We start from the raw sequence: 13,421 nt of genomic DNA, 5'->3' as shown, positions 1-13,421 counted from the left end.
AGATTTTAAGTCTGAAAAAACTTAATGATCAAGGAAGATGTAGCAGCAAGTTTGTATTTTCATATGTACTTATATTCTTGAAATATATGGGTAACTGAGGATATGACAGAAGAAAAAAATAGCTATTCATTGTGGAGTACTCTACATCATTTTAGTTTCTTGTCAATTTCCCCAAATAATAAAGAGGTAATTAAATTTGTTAGACTATTCAGCACGAAAGCTATCCAGCATTGCTTGAATCCACCAAGCTCATGAGAGCACAAGTAGTTCCCTAATTAAATATGTTTACTGGTTCATGCACTTTCTCTACAAGAGTCATAATGAATTTCTGGATTAATTATCTATTTATGTAAAGTGAGAAATCTTGTGAACTGCACAACATTCTCTAATGTATTTGCATAATTTAATATTCTGGTTGGAAACATAATTGATAGTTATTAGAAAATCATTTTTAATTGCTTAATTCTTACTTTCCCAGCATATATAAACATGAGCAGAATATTCCTACCAATGTTTTGCCTTTAATATCTGATTTTTAAGGAGCTCTTAAAATTCTTAAGCTCCTTTTTCCATTAGTTTCTCTCACTATGAGACTGAGTCATGAATTTATTAAACTGTATTTTTTTTTTTGCAATACTGACACAATATTTAGCTTTCTTGAAAATCAAAAATTTTAGCATTGCACGGGCACTTCCCTCCAGTGTTATTGCTATTTCTACTTCCTCACAGTCTTCCCTATTGGTTAGAATAAAATCAAGGAGAGCTGATCCTCGTGTGCATTCCTGCACCTTTATCAAGGAGAAAGCTGTAATCAAGAGAAATCAGGATTTTTCTGAAAGTACTATACTAGGCAGACATTGTCTCTCAACAGATGTTAAGAAAATTAAAGTTCCCCCATCATCACAATTTTTTGCATCTCTGAAAGATCTACATTTTAATTCTGAAATTATCTACATCTTTTTCTTTGTTGGGAGAGTAAGAGTAGACACCAATGACAGTGCGATTTTCATTTCTTCCTCAGTGTCTCATTATTACCAAATGTGAAGATGGTGGAAACCTTAGACACATTTTTCAGTAAATTGGGTTTGCTAATTTTGCCTGAGCTTGCAAATTGGACCAGACCTATTTAGTACATAAATAAATAAAGATAATCCCAGCCTAGAAAGTAAACGTCAAACCTGTCCCAGCCTGGGCACTTATGAAAGAAAGATCCTTGACTCCATTTGTGGCAAAAGGTATACTTTTACTAAAGCCAAGTGGTTACACTGTAAGCAAAGTCAGATCTGAATATTCCTGTGAAAACCCAGTGATTTTTTTCTTCTCTCGCCCTCCCCCGACCTTGGTTGTTTCATAAATGTCCAAACTAGATATTTTGGTAATGGTCCTAAAGTCTGGCGCCTCTTTGGTGGGCAATCATATTCCGTTCTCATGCTTGGGTTCTTGGATCTGCCAGGCTCTGTTCCAGGTTGGCACCTCTGGTTCCTCTCATCCTGTCATCCTCCCCCCCTGTGTCCCTTACTCCTCCCTCCCCCTTTATGGCAGCATGCCATCAAAGCGAAGCAAGCAGAAGCAATGCAATGGCAGATCTGACAGTAAAAATCAAACTCAGAAGAAAGTAATGGCCACTGTTCTTATATTGTTCCCAAGAAAACTGCATAGCTCTGTTCATGATTTCATCTAGAATCAAATTTTACTCAAAGGAAATTCTCTTGATTGTCTTTTAGTGAAACAATTTTGCTTTCCCCCCCACCTCCTGCTGTGCTCCTTTTCCCCCCCACTACTACTTATTGCTTTTAATTTTTTTATGAATCCATTATATCTTTTATTATGTTTCTGTTTCCTGATCCTTTGCACCCTGAAGGCAGAAAAGTGAACTCTGATTAAAATAGGAAATTAAAATAAAATTTACTGATGCCAGAGGCCCAAGTAGGTAACCTTATGCTTTGTATAAATTTAGACTGGTTACTTTAAGAAAAATCAGCTCAATGTGGATATTTATTTTTCTCTCCTACAGGTTATTTTTATTTATTTTTCTCACAAAAGGTAGCATTACTTGCTTATATAGCTGCTATTAATTTAATAAACCTAATGCTTATTCTTCCATGCTCCTGTAGATCTTGTTTTCTTGAATTCCAAACATTATCTTTTGCATTTATAAAAAAATTAGGTTTCTTCTCTTGCAATTAAATGCATTCTAAATAAGGTAACTATTATAATTCCATTTTGGCATCCTTTGATAATTAATCTTCAGGCAAACACTAGAGGAGGAGTTGCTGAATTTTGTTTCTGTCCATACACAATAGGACCACAATATTACAGTTTAGAGTTTATGTCCTTGGACCTATCAAAAGGTTGCTATTTCTGTTATTTTCCCAATAAATAGACATCATCAAACTATTGCGAAAAAGAAATTGCTAGCTGCAGAGTCTTAATACATAGTCATTCCCTGCACCATTGGGATAATAGGTAATTAGAATTAAATAAAATAATGAAAATCAAGGAAGAAAAGAAGAAAAGTATTCTGTGATGTAATAGTGGGTTTTCAAGAATAGTAGATATCCTTAAGAACAAAGATACAAGCAATCTTTTCTATAGGAATGTATCTTCTACTATGATGAAAACAAGGATTACAATATAGCTACTGTCTAAGTGCCAAAACAAATTAAAAATTTCAGTCTAACAATCTAATTACATATTATGTCCCTAAATTTTGGATTTCAGAACATCACTGGAGCCAAGATACTTTAAGAGATCTTGCATTTTCATTTAGATATGGTTAGGCCACGGGTCGGCAACCCGCGGCTCCGGAGCCGAACGACCGTAGGTGCGCGTGCACCTCCCCAAACCTTTGGAGAGGTGCGCGCATACCTCCGCGCAAACGGGCAGCGCCGCCGCTACCCATTCTGAGAGGTGCGCGCGCACCTCTCCGAACAACCGTAGGTGCGCGCGCACCTCCCCAAACCTCCTCAAATGTCAGCAGGTCTACGGTCGTTTGGAGAGGTGTGCGCGCACCTCTCGGAATGGGCAGCGGCGCCGCTCTTTGAGAAAGCTGCCGCGGCACGTTTGCAGGCTGCCGAAAGCAGCAGCTTTGCAGACGGGCCGTCGCCGTCGCGCAACCGGGAACCAGTTCCATCACACATAAAAAAAATTGGCAACCGCGCGCGACCGCACATGTGCAAGAAAAACCGTTTTGCGCATGCGCAAAACATTTTTTTGCGCATGCGCGTGCATGGACACACGCACGCGGCTCCCACTTTTTTTATGTGTGATGGAACCGGTTCCCAGTGGCTCTTTTCCTTTTTCAGGTTGCCGACCCCTGGGTTAGGCCATTCTTCTCTTTTTAAAAAGATTAATAGATTCCCAATTTTACAGAATGTGTAGTTAAATGATAGTTTCTGAGACAAGATGATTCTTTTTCAAAAGTCTTTGTAGCGATCCCTGCCTTCTGGAATGAGGATCCCCCCCCAATATATGAATAGCCTCTACTGTACTGGTATTTTGAAAGGTGCTGATGACCTGACTCTTTATCCAGGCCTTTGGTGAGGGTGACTAAAGCTCTCTTTTTTCTTGTTTTTTGGTCCCATTTCATTTTTGTCATTTCCATCATCTTTATTTCTATTGGTGTTTTGCTTTTTTATTTTTAAATGCTTTTAACAATTTGTCAACTACCCAGAGTCACTGGGAATTGGTTAGCATATAAATTATTATTTTTTAAAACAATATTCTCTATTTCTGATGCCATAAGTCTAGAAAACTAGTATGTTCCTTAGTGGCTGTACCCATGTTCTGAATGCTATGCTAGTTGAATGAAAAGGAGGCAGAGTAATTTTCACAAAGTAAGATAATATCTGAAAGACTAATGCATTAAGGCATATTTTGGAAATGATGAGGAATTCTAATTTTACAGCCTTCCAAGCTCATGGCCAATTAACCATACTATATGAAACACCTTGACCTATATTAAAGTATGCAGATTTGCCACACAGTATTAAAAACATTGAAATGGATTCTTTCAGAAATCAGTGGCTGTGGAATAGAGAATAACTTCTCCAATATTTTTTCTTAAGCTTTTCTTTGCATATTGGCCACCACAGGAACACTAAAAGATAGTGTTTAAGGAATCAATTCCCTCTCAGAATATCTGAAAACTGAAATGCCACATTACAAGGATAGCACTAAAATAAGACATTGGTATAGTTCATACAGTTTAATATTTTAGGATGCATGTACCAATCTCTCATTCAAATATTCATTTGCACCTCCACAAACCATAGTGCTATGACTCTTGTTGTTGTTAGTTGCGAAGTCATGTCCGACCCATGACCCCATGGACAATGTTCTTCCAGGCCTTCCTGTCCTCTACCATCTTCTGGAGTCCATTTAAGCTCACGCCTACTGCTTCAGTGACTCCATCCAGCCACCTCATTCTCTGTCGTCCCCTTCTTTTCTTGCCCTCGATCTTTCCCAGCATTAGGCTCTTCTCCAGTGAGTCCTTCCTTCTCATTAGGTGGCCAAAGTATTTGAGTTTCAACTTCAGGATCCAGCCTTCTAAAGAGCAGTCAGGGTTGATCTCCTCTAGGACTGCCCGGTTTGATCACCTTGCAGTCCAAGGGACTCGCAGGAGTCTTCTCCAGCACCATAGTTCAAAGGCCTCAATTCTTTGGCACTCAGGCTTTCTTATGGTCCAACTTTCACAGCCATACATTGCAACTGGGAAGACCATAGCCTTGACTATACGCACTTTTGTTGGCAGCGTGATGTCTTTGCTTTTTAGTGTGCTGTCTAGATTTGCCATGGTTTTCCTCCCCAGGAGCAAGCATCTTTTAATTTCTTGGCTGCAGTCCCCATCTGCAGTGATCTTGAAGCCCAGGAAAATAAAATCTGTATTATGACTCTACTGACAGTTTTTTTAAGTCCAAATTCAAGAACCAACTTTTTGTACTTAAAGAAACTTGTCCATATTTTTAGGTTATAAAAGATGAAATTGAACCATAGTGACAGTACCGTACAGTACAGATGCAATTTAAACAGCATGTCTAATTCTGGAGGCCAAATCAAAATAGTTGCAATATTATCTACATAATATACATTGGTCACATCATACTTTCAAAGTTTCTTCTAATTGGACCACAGTACAATAGAAGTAATATTATCGAAAATAACACCATTGGATGTCAGAGCATAAATGAAGTGATAGCAGTGAAGAAGAAAAATGTGATTTCTTTATCATAAATACTGCTACAAAGTAGTCTCTGTACAGTTTAATTCATTAGGAGATTTTATCTTGAATTGTTCTGGTTGCTATCAAATAAATTTAATTGTTCCAGTTCTTGGTAAAGAACTGAACAATTTTTTATCTGAGAAAAGATGCCTAGAAGTGTTTACCCCAACCACATCAGCCTTCTCATTCTATGAAGCACATAGATTTGTAGTCATGTAACAAAATGGATTCTTGAGAGACATTAAAATTAGGTGTTTGGGGAAAATATCTATTGAAAATTCATTCTTTGGATATACTCAAGGGTCAAAGAATGCTTATGTTCCAAAACTGTTGGACTTTGGGGAACATGTTCATCATATCACTCAGAGAGAACCTAGGAAAGATCCCATGGATGAAAATCCTAAAGGAGAAAACAACCCAAGAAGCATGGGAAACCCTGAAAAATGCCATCATAAAAGCCCAGTCCAGCACAATACCACTGAAAAAAGAAAAAAAACAAGAAATTCAAGAAGAAACCAGCATGGCTACAGAAAGATCTCTCTGACAAACTGAAAGACAAAAAGGACAAATACCAAAAATGGAAAGAGGGTCACTTAACTAAGGCCGATTATCAGCAGACAGCCAGAACATGCAAAGTCAGGAAAGCAAAGGCTCAGAATGAACAAACACTTGCAACAGAAATCAAGGATAATAAAAAATGTTTCTTCCAGTATATTAACAACAAGAAAAAAGTCAAGGAAACTGTAGGCCCACTAAAGAGAAAATATAGCAAGGAAATAACAGGCAACAGGGAGAAAGCAGAACTGCTTAACTCATACTTTGCATCAGTCTTCACACAAAAAGAAACTATAGTCCAACCTACTGAAAAAAACCACTGCAAGAGACAAAATAGAAACAAAAATTAAAATAAGCAAGAAAATGGTAAGAGAACACCTATCCGACCTTGATGAATATAAATCACCAGGGCCTGACAGATTACATCCCAGAGTTCTGAAGGAGCAGGCAGATGTTATTTCAGAACCATTGCACCCCATCTTTCAAAAATCCTGGAGCACCAGGGAAGTACCTGAGGATTGGAAAAGGGCTCATGTGGTTCCCATATTCAAGAAAGGAAAAGAAACAGACCCAGGAAACTACACACCAATCAATCTAACATCAATACCTGGGAAGATCCTAGAAAAAATAATAAAAAAACAGATCAGCAAACAACTAGAAGCAAACAAAATTATAACTAGTAACCAGCACAGGTTTGTCAAAAACAGATCATGCCAAACCAATCTTATTTCATTCTTCGATAAAGTGACTAAACTAATAGACCAGTGAAATACTGTTGACATAGTATACTTAGACTTCAGTAAGGCATTTAATAAGGTAGACCACAACTTACTCCTTGGTAAGCTAGAAAAAGGTGGAAGAGACAACATCATCACCAGATGGACCTGTAACTGGCTAGCAAACCATACTCAACAAGTAGTCCTCAATGGCATTACATCCACATGGAGAGAAGTAAGCAGTGGGGTACCACAAGGTTCTCCCTTAGGCCCAGTACTCTTCAATATCTTCATAAATGACTTAGATGAGGGAATAGAAAGAGAAGTCATCAAATTTGCAAATGACACCAAACTGGCAGGAATAGCCAACACCCCAGAAGACAAACTCAGGATCCAAAAAGATCTTGACAAACTTGAACAATGGGCCTGTCCAACAAAATGAGTTTCAATATGGAGAAAAGCAAAGTTTTACATTTAGGCAGGAAAAATCAAAGGTACAAGTACAAACTGCGTGAGACCTGGCTTAAAAACAGTAACTGTGAGAGGGACCTTGGAGTCCTAGTGGATGATCACTTGACTATGAGTCAGCAGTGTGCAGCAGCAGCCAAAAAAGCTAATACAATCCTGGACTGTATAAACAGAGGCATAGAATCAAGATCATGTGAAGTATTAGTACTGCTTTATAAAACTCTATTAAGACCACACCTGGAATACTGCAGCCAATTTTCATCACCATATCACAAAAAAGATGTTGAGAGTTTGGAAAAAAATTCAGAGAACAGCAGCTAAGATGATCAAAGGCCTGGAAAGTAAAACATACTAAGAACAGCTGCAGGACTTGGGTTTGGCTATTCTAAAGAAAAGAAGAAATAGGGGAGACATGACAGCACTATTCCAGTATTTGAGAAGCTGCCACAAAGATGAGAGGGGTCACGTTGTTCACCAAAGCACCAGAGGGCAGGACAAGAAACAATGGTTGAAAACTGATCAGAGAGAGAAACAACCTGGAATTAAGGAGAAAATTCCCGACAATGAAGACAATTAACCAGTGGAACAGCTTGCCTCCAGAAATCGTGGGCGCTCCATCACTGGAGATTTTCAAGAAGAGGCTAGATAGTCACTTGTCTGAGATGGTGTAGGTCCTCCATGATGGGAGGCGGGGGTGGTTTCAGTTTCACTTGCTCATCTGCTGCTCACCTCCAGCTATGTGGCTGGTTCCTAACAAGCCATGGACCTGTTGTAGCACACATTAGTAACATCGTAATATTATTACTTACTACAAGATTTGTCATTATCTTATAAAGATGTAATTAGTCTGTGAAAAGGAATTTATATGTTTGTGTGCATAAGTATTTGTGAGTGGGAGAGAGTCAATATGTGTCTGTCAAATTCTCTCCACACAATCTCTCACATTCTGTGATCCCGTATCCTAGAATCATAGGGTTGGAAGGGACCTTGGAGGTCTTATAATCTAGTCCAGTTCCCTACCCAGTGCAGGAATCCTCATACAGTTCTGGACAAATGGTTGTCCAGGATTTTCTTGAAAACCTCCAATGATGGAGCATTCATAACTTTATGAGGCAGACTGTTCAATTGCTCGGACACTCAGGAAATATTTTCTTATCTGAAGTTTGGATCCCTCTCTATAAAGCTTCCACCAATTGGTTCTTGTCTTACCCTCAGGTGCTAGGGAGAATAAACCTACTCCATCTTCTCTGTGTTATTCTTTCATGTATCCAAAGACTGTTAAGTTTTCCCTTAGATTTTTCCTCTTGAAGCTCAGCATACTAAGTTCTTTAACTGCCTTCTTTAGGCTTTATATGTACCACTTATTCAATATTCCTTTTTGTTGCTATAAGCTTTGTGAAATGTTTATTCTACTCAGCTGTAAGTCTTTCCACATAAATGAATATTTTGGGTCTTAATGCGGAATCCATCTGCATAATATTCTTTATATTTACTTATCTACAGTGACCAAATCTTCCTTTTTCTTTGTGATATTGTTTCTTCCCAAAACTTTAGTTTCAGTATGTTGCACCTTTTTGATATATTTTAAACATTGTGTTGAAGAGCAACAAAGATGATTAAGGTACTGGAGGTTAAAACATATAAGGAATTGTTGCTGTCTAGTTTAATGAAGAGAAGGGTGAGGGGTGACATGATAGCAGTGTTCCAATATCTCAGGGGCTGCCACAAAGAAGAGGGAGCCAGGCTGTTCTCCAGAGCACCTGAAGGCAGGACAAGAAGCAATGGATGGAAATTAATCAAAGAGAGAAGCAACCTAGAACTAAGGAGAAATTTCCTGAAAATTAGAACAATTAATCAGTGGAACAACCTGCCTCCAGAAGCTGTGAATGCTCCAACCCTGGAAGTTTTTAAGAAGAGACTGGCCAGCCATTTGTCTGAAATGGTATAGGGTTTCCTGCCTGAGCAGGGGGTTGGGCTAGATGACCTCCAAGATCCTAATAACAATAGTAATAACAACAACAACAATGTTTTCTTCCTCTATATCTCTATTTGATCACAAATTTAAGAATTTACTTTAGTTTAAGAATTTTAGTTCTGATTTAGATTTGTTAAAATTGTTGTTGCAAAAATGTCATGTTCTTAAAGCTTTTAGTCAACTGTTAATTAAGGAATATTATTTATTTCATACACTATTCCCAAACCTTTGAAACATTAAATTACATTTTTCCCAATCTGAATCTGATGAATAATAACTAAATGGCACAGCTAAATAATTTGCAATGCTGAAAATAGTGACTTTGCAGTAACTTCCACTGTTTTGTTTGTTGAATTGATTGAACTACATTCTTTTCTACTCATCGTACAGTGGTATTTTGAGATATTTCATGTTTCAAAAATGATAAGAAATCCATTTTTTTTAAAAAAATCATGTTTATTCCTATTATGTTGATTATTATTTAGGTATTAATATTTGTTTCAAATAGGCATTAACTCAGCTTTTATTCTTGTTAAACTATGTTGAAAATTATAATGCAAATCTTCAAATGGTCAATAACTAATGATTAAATGTTTTTCCCTTCACTCTGTAGGGACTTTGTTTAATCCCAGTTGACAAATTGACCAGTATTGTTTTTCTAGTTTTGAATTTTCTATTTGCCTCATTACATAAAAAACAGTAGCCCTCTGGGTTTAGTAGCATCTTTCTCCTAGAAATAGCGATTGCTTAGAAGATGTCCCTCTAACTTCTAAGCAAGCTTTCCCACCATCCCGGTCTGCTTTCCCCCCCCCCCCCTGCAAAAATGGGCTCTTCAAAGGCTCAGGAAACAGTGACAACACTTGGAGACACAGGACTTCCCCTTCCATCTGTACAGGCAGATCAAGCCGCCCCTCACTATAGTACAAGAAATGTTAGTGACTGAAATGTTGAAAATAAATCCGTTTGCTTTGGATTTGTTGGATACAATGATGTATTTCAAGTATCTTGGGCATTTTGCCCACAATTTAAAATGTAGAACAATTAGTCATTTTAAAGTGGTTGTACCACATTTGTGATGTTACAGCCATTGCCATAGCAACAGCTTGCTTCCATGTGTGTAAAGAAGGGGAGGAGAGGAAGTATAGATGTGCTGTCCCAAAATGGGAGATCAGGATTTTTCAACAATACCAAAACTAGGCTAGTGCATTAGGGATTAGTTGCAGTATTTAATCTTTCATTAAATGTTCTTTATGCTTCACATTCCCCTGCATCTATCTTTATAATGTGTTCCCTGACAGGCTTGCATAAGTAAAAGCATTAAGTCAACTATCTCTGAATCATAAGAAAAATAAATGTTTGTTGTAACTGCATGATTAAAATATACAGCAGGAATTCACAACATGGCACTCTTCTGTATTGTTCACAACACTCCTTGCTAATTCTATGGAATTTTTCCCAAATGAAAGACTAAAATCCCTTTACCAAATGTCAAAACTGTAGATTTTGAAATTGATGTAAGGTTCCAGGTGTTCTTAAAATCATTTCCCCCCCTTTCCCTGTTTTATATATATATTGAATCTTCCTTGATTCATTTGTATAGTTAATTCTAATGCTAGGATCCAGAGTGCCTAATGTCTGTGTGGTTTCTCAGGCTCTCCTGTCCCTGGGGCGTGAAAAAATGAGTTGTAATCAGGCAGCGGGCCTTTGATGTAGTTCTTTGGTTGGAGGGCAGCACATTAGGCCACCATTTGGCCTCTAGGATGAGAACACCTTTCGAGTCAGCAAATATTGTTTTAACATCACCTGTTCATTACCTTCTCTTTCAGCTTCCTTAATCTTGTAGGAGGACAGCACTCCCACAGAGAAATATTTTGGGGAATATTAAAAAGGCAAAATATTATATTTCCCCAAAGGATCTTAAAGGCAGAACACCCCCCACTCCCCCCAGGTCTTCTCCCCCAAGCAGAAACTAGGTCTGTAGAAATGCAGATTTGATAAATCTTTCAGAAAGATTGGAGCCAGGAAGCTTGGAGCTGATGAGATTAGAAAGACAAAGATCTCTAAAATCTACATCCCCCACCCAAACTCTAAGGACAGGAAACATGACCTTTCGGACATAATAGGATTAACCCACCAATACCAAAAAGGATACTCAAAAGAACCTCAGATCAAAGTTCATGCCACAGGAACAGGAACTCCAAATACAAAAGCCCAAGAAGGTATAAAAACCCACCACTCCCAGCTACATGTGGTCAGCTGCTCCAGAGCCTCCATGTCTTGTGGTTCTGCTCTTTAATAAACTACAACCTTCTTTCTAAAGTAGTCTCCATTTTGTTTATTCCCAGCTTGGACTGGACCCTGATGAAATTTTTCTTTCAACAATGTCTTTCCCTCTGCATTATTGGAAGGAAATCATAATATACTTTTTGTATTTTTTCTTTTGCTGTGGAGGAAACTAAAATCCTAACCCATATGTTCCTTTGATGTCCTTTCTGGAGTAATATATATTCTGCCCTTATACTTTCATCTGCCATCAGAAATCCCTTCTACCTTGAGGACAATTTTATTTGTTCCGTTCTGTGACATCAGAACCCTAACACTAGTAGGAGAGTTGCAATGTTTTTTTCATTTGTCACTGCCCTACAATAGAAAACTATTTTCTTAATTTTCTGATTTTATGAATGTATAATTTTGTTTTGTTTCTTGTGTGTCTTATATTACATTTAGATCTTATCTTTTGTCATATTTTGTCACTGACCAATATACGATTTTACTTACACACTTACATACTGTATATACAAATTCATGTCCCTATTTATTCACTTAATACTGTAGTGTAATATTCAATAGGTAGGACTAGCAATATGAGTTTTTCTTTTCATTTTACATTTTGTCCCTAGAATTTTAACCATAATAGCCTGAGAAAGAATTCCTGGGACTATGAAAGCATCCATGCCTATTTATGAAGCTTTAGCTGTTTTAAAAACAAAAACCTACTTATTGAAATCTTATACTAAAAAAGCAAACAGCTTTGCAAAAAAAATCTTCACATAGGCTACAGGAAATGTGTCTCAAAATGGATCTTCTTTACATTCTCAGCTTAAAGATATATTTTAAATAATCACAGAATACCCGATGTGCTATTGTTTATGACTGAGGCTTAAGAGTAACTTCAGTGTTATTAGACACACAAAAAAATGGATGGGGACATTGATTTTGGTCATCAAATCATACTCCCTGCTCAGTGCATGATTTCAGATTAAAGTATCCCTGGCTGTGGTTGTGTAGTCTCTCCTTGAACACATCACATAAAAAGAAGCACACCACTTCTCAGCAACTGGTTCCACTATTGAATGGCTCCTACTGTTAGGACGCTTTTACTAACATTCAATCAGTCCTGGAATTTAAAATCATTATTTTATATCCTGCAATCTGGATTGACAGAGAACAGGCCTTGAGCTTCTAATATGCAATGTCCTTTCAAGTATCAGAAGAATACCAAGACCAACCCTATCTTCCTAGGATTTAATTTTAAATTCTTTTATACACTTCATTGGTCTTTTTTAAAAAGTGTTACAATTTCTCTGAATTCTTCTGTGCCCAGAACTAGACAGTAGTTGAGATGGAGTCCGGCCAGAGCAGAATAGAGTGGAATGATTGCTTCATATGATTAAAAAATACACCTCTTTTGATACATCCCTAAATTGCATTTGCATTCTTTCAGCCACAATAAATTCGTATTTGGAATCAGTACTATTCTACGAGGTTTTTTTTTTTTTACAAATATTAATACCAGGTCAGGTATCCTCTATCCCAGGGGTGTCAAACTCAATTTCATTGAGGGCTGCATCAGCATTGTGGTTGCCCTCAAGGGGCCGGGTGGGTATGGCCTGGGTGGGCGTGGCCTACTGGGTGGGCGTGGCTAGAGTGCATAAGGCCTACTGGGTGGGCGTGGCCAGCTCTACATCGTTCACATCAAGGGTGCCTATGGGGGCCTGGGCAGGAGTGGGACAGATCTGAGGGTCTCTGGCAGGAGGGTCTCTGGGCCAGGGCCAAGGCAGTGGGGGCCGTTCCCTCACTGTTTCCAGGATGGCTTCGCGGGCCACATGAAACCACTTCGCGAGCCGGATCTGGCCCCCGGGCCTTGTGTTTGACATGTCTGCTCTATCCCATTGATATCCTCAACCTGTGATCTGTGGACCCCTAGGGGGCCACGATGTCATCACAAGGGGTCTGCGAAGGCTTGAAGAAATGTTATGATTTAAATCTTGACTTGTCTTGGAGGTCCGTGGCCATTGTCTGTGGTCACAAAATGTATTTAAAGGAGATCCATGGTGAAGAAAAGGTTGAGAACTACTGCTCTATCCCATATTTTTCAATGATGGTTTTCCAGAGGAAGAACTTTGAACACATCTATGCTGAATTTGTTACTTTCATGCCATTCCTCCAGCATACTGAGATAATTTTGAATTCTATTTCTGCTTTC

This window comes from Vipera berus, assembly GCF_964194415.1.
Source record: "Vipera berus genome assembly, chromosome: 3".
Classification (NCBI taxonomy): domain Eukaryota; kingdom Metazoa; phylum Chordata; class Lepidosauria; order Squamata; family Viperidae; genus Vipera; species Vipera berus.
Note: the sequence above shows the minus strand (reverse complement) of the source record.